Source organism: Leptosomus discolor, unplaced genomic scaffold (genome assembly GCF_034619465.1).
Source record: "Leptosomus discolor isolate bLepDis1 unplaced genomic scaffold, bLepDis1.hap2 HAP2_SCAFFOLD_49, whole genome shotgun sequence".
Lineage (NCBI taxonomy): Eukaryota > Metazoa > Chordata > Aves > Leptosomiformes > Leptosomidae > Leptosomus > Leptosomus discolor.
The window spans coordinates 105724-113380 of NW_028237886.1; positions in this window are offsets into that span (position 1 = coordinate 105724).

Here is a 7657-nt window from a genome sequence, read left to right on the forward strand (position 1 = left end):
AAATGTCAAGCTGCCCGTTAAAAAAGTGCAAAATGATCTTATCAAAATAACTCGATTCGTGTTTGTATGAATAGCTTGACCTTCCCTTCCTGCAGCTGATGCAGCCAATTCTCTCTCATGCTTCTCCCATCACAAACAGAGCACACGAACGACACATGGCAGCTGGCTCCTCAAGACATTTTGTTATTTGGGATGCCCTAGCGCACATTTAAATTGTTAAAAGAAAGACAGTAAAAGGCTAGAATCCACTACCTTGCCAGAACCTTTGCCTTTTCCTCACTTAGGAGGAAAGGCAATTACCCGAGGAACACAGAGGCTGTAAAAAATGACCTCCTGCTGCTCTCATACGTCACACTTAGATGACGTGACTGCTGAAACAATAAACATCTCTATTACTTGTACTAAGAACGTGTAGATGCGGTGCTTAGGGACATGGCTCAGCAGCAAACTTGGCAGTGTTACTTTTACGGTTGGACCCGATGATTTTAAAGGTCTTTTCCAACCTCACCGATCCTAGGGAACAATCACAGGATCGTATCGTTAAACGCCAGCCACAGCTGAAAAGCACAGCACAGAAAAATCTCTTCAGCGACACGGGGAAACAGTTGGGTGAAGCACAAGTAAAACCGAGATGTCAGAACTGAAACACTAACTGGATGACCTGGAATGCCAACTGCAATACCAGTATCTGCAGCTTTGCTTTCTTTCATTACACTCTTAGACACCCACTAGCACACGCAGATTTTTTTTTTTCATTTTAAAATTTAATTTCCAATAAATATTTAACCATTAGAAGAACAGGTAAGTTACTGTACCTAGCCTCTTCATTAAAAAACAACAATACTTACTGCCCTGTTGTTCCCCATCCAATCATGCCCAAGTTTTTAAAAACAGATGTCACCTCATTGGTGTTCAGGAAGAACCTCGAGAGAAGAGAAGAAACGTTACAGAAGGTGATGTGAACACCTCATCACTCTGACAGTTTGCCATAGACCGTATTTTTCACCACAATATTCATCGAGGGACAAAGTAAGAGATTAATCACCTACTCCAGTTCCATTCCTCCCCTCCTATTAAGAACCGATTTGGTTGCTCATCTACCTTCACATTCAGACTTAAAAACCTCTCTTGCCTTTTGCTTTCTCTCTCTCTCACGCGCAGAGTACTCCAAAATTCACTCGCTGAGTTTTCACCCCTACACCCAGTTCAATTCAACAGATCATTCTGCACGGAGAAAAGGAATTCCCCAACAGTCCTGAAGAACACCACCATAACTGAAGTCCAAAATCTACCTTCTCTTTGTTCTGCTTATCGCTACGCTCACGAACAGCCGCTTCTTTCACCGATGAAAGCCAGCAAAACCCTTTAAGTGCCTTCACAGTCAGACTGACAGAACTGCAAATGTAACTCCACTGAATCAAACCCTCGGCTCCGCTGTCCGGTTACAACAAGCAATTGGTGAAAACTGGAGCGTAAGCAGTACGGAACAGCCCACCTTCTCTTCTCCCCTCACCCCTTCAGGAACGCACCCACCCTTCGCTCTGCAGCACTTCATGTCTACAGAATGGGCCTCAACTCCTGCGCACCTCCTAGTTGTGACTTCTTTCACCTTTGCTGTTATTCGGGAGTGGCGCCAGCATGTGAGGCCTCTACCAGATCTCCTTTTTTCCCCCCCTGTTCGAGTTCTTCAAAGGTCTTCCAATGCAAACGAGCTTGATTTTGTCATGTTTTAGCTTTCTTCTAGGTTGGGAGAGGTTGCCATTGTGCATTTCAATAGGCTTCTCCGACATTCTCATTCACCACTGACATCTTCAAAACAGCCCCTACCTACTAAGTCACCAAGTTCACTAGAAGATGATTATGAAGACTCCTTTATCCATATTCTAACGACTCAACTGACACAGCACAGGGGGAGTGGTAACCTTCTCAAGCACTGGAGCAGGCTGCCCAGGGAGGTGGCTGAGTCACCAGCCCTGGAGGCATTTGGCTGAGAGAACTGGGGTTGCTCAGCCTGGAGAGGAGAAGAGGCCGGGGAGTCCTTGCAGCCACCTTCCAGTGCTGAAAGGGGCTTATCCGGAAGATGGGGACAGACTTTTTAGCGGGGCCTGTCGCAATAGGACAAGGGGTAACGGTTTTAAACTATAAGAGGGCAGATTCAGACTAGATATGGGGAAGAAATTTTTTACCGTGAGGGTGGTGAAACACTGGCACCGGCTGCCCAGAGAGGTGGCAGAAGCCCCATCCTTGGAGACATCCAAGGTCAGGCTGGATGCGGCTCTGAGCAACCTGATGCAGCTAAAGATGTCCCTGCTCACTGCAGGGGGGCTGGTCTAGATGGCCTCCAATGGTCCCTTCCAACCCAAACCACTGTATGATTCCACTTGTTTTTCAGCTGAAAACCACCGAGAGTGGAGACTAACACGAGGGGGCTCCATCTGATGCCTTCGAGTTCAGCTGATGACAAAACCAGGACACAGCGCAGCTCTTTCACCTGCAGCCGCTTCGCGTTTTATCGGCAGAAGGTCCTGGGCAGACCCTCGCCTGCCCACGTCCACCTCCAGGCAGCAGCTCCAAAAGGCCTGAAACTCAGCACACAGTTGCTCGGGGTTCTGCAGCTCTGGTGTCCTGTTGGTCACTATCAGATCCATCGCCTAGAGAGACAAGAAACACGAGACTCCACCTGTTTCTTTCTTACCCAGAGCTGCTCATAGGGAGCCTGTTTTTTAAGGTCCAGTCTCCAGGGCCAGTTTCTTCCCTGGCAGAGGGTTAGAGATGATTTTTCTATACCTACAAAACAAACCCCGATGCAGCCACAGCTACTCCAACATCAACGTGATCTTGCCTTGACAGCTGATTGCAGTGGCTGACCTCATTAGTAGGAACTACATCAGCAAAAGCACAGTTTGCTTCTCCATGCATCGACACCAGCTTTCCTGGCTATTTTAAAGAGTGAATTCGGGCCAGCTGTATTATTTCAAAGGATGATTACATAAAATGCATCCCTGCAGTGCTCACTGCTCCCTAAAGTACAGCTTCCTTAAAACAAACCTAGTCCAGATTTTTCCTCTATTCTAGATAGAAATGGTAAATGGATGAAATAAAAACTAGATCCATCAGCTTATTCCTTGGATAAACAGAAACATTTGGAACCTCATTTCCAACACAGACATGTAAGCTGTATGCACAATTTTATTAGGAAGAAAAAACACTATTGGGCAGACAGGAGCCACCTGCAACTATGTCAGCAGTCTCCAAATTCCAGATCAGCAAGTCTTCCTGACAGACCTCAGGCCAAGGAATTAGAACAGAATTTTGCAAAACATGGGGCGAGCATTATCCGGGGCAGTTCACTTGGAACCAAGGTCTCACATGCTGAGAAGCTGGACAGATGAGTTCATTCTGCTTCTGCAAGACGTTCTTTAGAAATGCAAGACAAACGTTTTGAACTGTTTGCACCTAAACTTGCAGAATATGTCCCAAATATACAGCAATAATAATGGAAATAGGCCTAGGAGTCTTCCATACAAATGTCCGCCATGACAAGAACAGCTCTGTGCTACTGGCATTTAAAGAGACGGTGGCCAAAGGGACTTTGCTCTTATCCTCTTAAACACAGAGGAAAAATTCCAGGCCTAAAAAGGCAAATGAACTATCCTAGAGGAAAAACAATAAAAGGAAGTTTCTCTACTTTGCCCACAACAGAAGTGTCACAAAATCAGTCCTGTCCCGTCCCTCTGCAGCTGCCCTCAGGCACCGGGCACAGCGGTGAGCCGGAGGGCCTGTCTTCACTGCGGTTAAATGGTGCTGCCCCAGGGACGTCCCTTCTCCTGCGATAAAGGAACACAGCACCCATGCCAGCCTTGGGAATTTTATTCCGGCTCCATTCACCTGGCTGTGAAACAGGAGTGCCAGGACAAAGGGAGCTCTTTCAGCTGCTCCTTTCTTCACAGAACTCCAATCAGCAGAGTCATCTGTAGCTGGGTACTGCACCTTTTAAACAGTTCTACGACCACAGAAAAAGATCTCGGGGAAGCTGAAGCACCTTCTTGCCGTGTCTCTTTTGCTTTCCTGTGATCCAGCTGGCAGAGAAAAGCAAGTACAGTACAAAGGAAAGAAGTGTCTGCAGTAGCTGCAAAGGGGCAATAAGCTCATGGATTTCTTTAACGTACCAAGAAAGAAGAATGGATTTGGCATACAGCTGCAGTCTGTGAAAATGAGACCCTAAAGTTATCCAGGGCACCCAGATACATGACGGAACAACATATGGATGATTTAGAAGCCTGAAACTGTAGAAGATTCACAGCATTTGGAAAATATGTTATAGGTTTGAAGAAAATTGATGCAGTGTGGTTAATAAAGGAAAAAGCAAACAGAAATGCCTAGGATTTGGTTTGTTGGGTTTTCTTAAAACTGAAACTGGGGAGGTCCGACCGGCATTTCAAAGGATATTTATCACACCAGTATTTCTCCCTCAGGCCCCAGGCATACGCCTGGTGGAAGGAAATCCCAGTGAGAGAAAGCAAACACCGTCACAGAAATATCCAGGCCACTCTTGGCTGGAAAATGGTTCATTCCTGTGAGCTCTGCATCGGCTGGGAAGAACTTGAGCAACAGGGGATGCGTTTGCTCTGCACATGGAAAACAACAAACGCATCGACATTAAGCCTGGTTTTAACTCTACGATTAATGATCCTTTAATGCCCTTATAGTATATTTCGGTATTTCAATCCATGTCGGTAATGGACGCTGCTGCGTGCCTTGCACTATTGAAACACGCAAAGTTTGAAAGAGCATCCTTTGGTTTCCAGGCTTCGCAGAACTCCCTGGATGGGGTCTAAATGTGACTATTAAACCCAACACCTACTGTGTGCCATCAGCTAAAACCTGACCTGCAAACACAGGCCTTGCTTATCAGCTCTCCTGTCTGGATGCAGCTGAGAGCTCTCACTGCACTCTGTGATTCCACACACAACAGCAGAAGGATCCTGTCCCTGTTGGGGATGATTCACCTTCATAAAAACCAGCTGGGAACTGGGGAACTTCAGGCGGTCCATCACAAGCTGTTCACTGTTCCCAGCTCAGGGGCAACAGCCTCTGCCCAAGAGCCCAGGAAGTGAACACAGACGGGACCAACTCCAGGTGCCTGATTTTAACCTCCTGCAGGTTGACTCAGACACCTGAAGATGCCTTGAAGCTCCAAGTGCTCAAGCTGATCTCAACTCCCGCAGCAGACGAGGCATGTATGAAGAAAAAGAGCATCTCAAATAATCTGGGCAAGGGCAGGAATCGCTGAATGTGAATTTGATCAGAGATAAGAAATCCAGTTCCCTTCCTCACAGTCGACCTGAAGCTTCTCAAGGAGCCCTAATTAACAGTTGAGGTTAATGAAGCTTGGAATTTTCAGCCTCCAAACCAGGGACACAGGCCTACTGCCACCCTGCCAGCTGTGCTGCACTCAGCTGACTCAGCATCAGGCTGAACCCAAACCTGTTTGCTTCTTCTCCCCCCTCACGAGGTGGCACAGCGCACGCTGCTCCTTCTGTGTGCACTGGAACGAAAAACCTTGGGGCACCTACCAAACCAAAAGAAGTCTTCCAAGAAAACTCAGGAACCTTTGTTCAGAGTGGAGGATTGACACTGGTGTAGCTGTTGTATTCCTTTCTTAAGTAGCCTGCCAGGGGGTATGTCCTGATCCTTCTGCTGTTTCTTCTCTCAGCCTGCAGCACGCACTCTGGGTGCTGTAGAGTAGGGAGAGAGCAGCCTTACTGCTGTGAGAAAAGCTACGCATCATGCTCTATTTTAATTCCAGCCTTAACAAAAATTCTGTGTCTATACACATGGGTCACAATTAATTTCCTCATAAATTCCTGCATCCCTATCAGGTATTAACTGTGCAGCATCTAAGTTTGTTCCAGCTACCAGTCATGAGGTTTTATCTTTATATACATTCCTCCACTATTACACACCCATTTGGGATAAGAGCTGGTCATTTCATGTTAAGAAATGAGGATGAAGCTGAAAACTTCAAATCATTAAAAATACATTCATTTACTACAAGTTTCTGTGTTAAAACACATTTTCAGGAAGTTATTTGCTAATGAATAATTATGGCATTTCTATAAGCAGTGACACCTCCTGAAAGGCTCAGGTAAGCCATCGGCACTGATCCGAGTTTGAAAAGACTTCTCTGCCTGCAGACACAGCTGGAATGCTTTTCAGAAAAACTCCCCAACTGGAGAAACTTGCCGCTGAAAAATCGCTGTCACTCAGAGATACAGCTCAAAGAGATTTCAAAAAGCATACGAGGTATTTCAAGCCCCGTTGAAGGCAGAAATGGCATGTTTCTGAACTGGATACAAGTCACTGCTCTTTGGAGGTTCTCCCCTTGACGTCACCAAAGCTACAGTAGATGCTGCTGCGCTCCCTGACAGCTTTAGAAGTGGCCCATGGGGGAACTAGTTCCAGCTGATGCGGCTCGGGTTTTGTCTCATGGGGGACTAAACACGGGATAGATTTGAAAGACACTGGTATCTGATTTTATGTGCACCTTACCCTGAGAGGATCTTCACTAAAGTAAGGAGGTTCTCCATCCACCATCTCTATAGCCATGACCCCAGGCGACCAGATGTCCACCTTGGGGCCATAGGCTTCTTTTCTCATCACTTCTGGTGCCATCCAGTATGGAGTCCTGACATTGTGCTCCGTCGACTCTGCTCAGGGATGATCCGAGCACAGAAGCCAAAATCAGCTGAGGAGAAAAACAAGTGGTGTTAAAGGCAGCTTGAATTAGGAAGGCGAGCAAAAGAAATCCCCACTCTATACCTGAGAACACGGTGTGGAATCTATCTGGAAAAGCTGCCATGCTCTGTTTACTCAGTGCTGTAGCCACGGAAATACTGATTTGGCCACTTAATAACACCCCTCAAGTTTTCTGCAGTGGCTTTTATTGACTTGAACCGTTAGACTGTAACTGCCTCCCTCTGGAAGGGCCACACACAAACCAAAGCCACTCTTGACACCTTTTTCCTTTCTATGCCTCTCTGCATGTTGGAACTGTCCTCGGAGCTGGCAGCAGTGGTCAGCGCACTGCCACAGGCATCCCTTTTGGGGAACTGGCCATCAGTCAAAAGCAGCCCCATGCCACAGCCTGGGAAGGCTGTGCCTGACCAGGAATACCCACCCAATTTGACAGACCTGTCCATGCCAAGTAGAATGCTGTTGCTTTTGATGTCCCTGTGAATCACTTGCTTTAAATGAAGGAAATCCAGGGCTTGAAGGCACTGATACGTAAAAAACAAACATGAGGGTAAAAATTAATGACCTGATTTCACCACACAAGAAAGGAAATGCCTCTAAAAGATTTAATTTCTAGATTAATTGTGAGTAACGCCCAAATATTGCGCTGTCCAGAGGAATAGCTTGGTGCTTCAACTTACTGTTAAAGTAATAACTTTCCAAATAAAGGCTTATCAGGTTTGGAAAGAGAAATGTCCATTACTGTCACAGACTAGCCCCTGAAAGCACAGGCAGGATGGCTGCTGCCCAATCAGTGTGCTATCTCCATCCGTATGACAAACTATGTTTTGCCAAAAATGAGAAAGTCCCTTCCTTCGGTTTCAAGTGGATCACTGTTGGGTGGGAGGTTGCAGGACAAAGA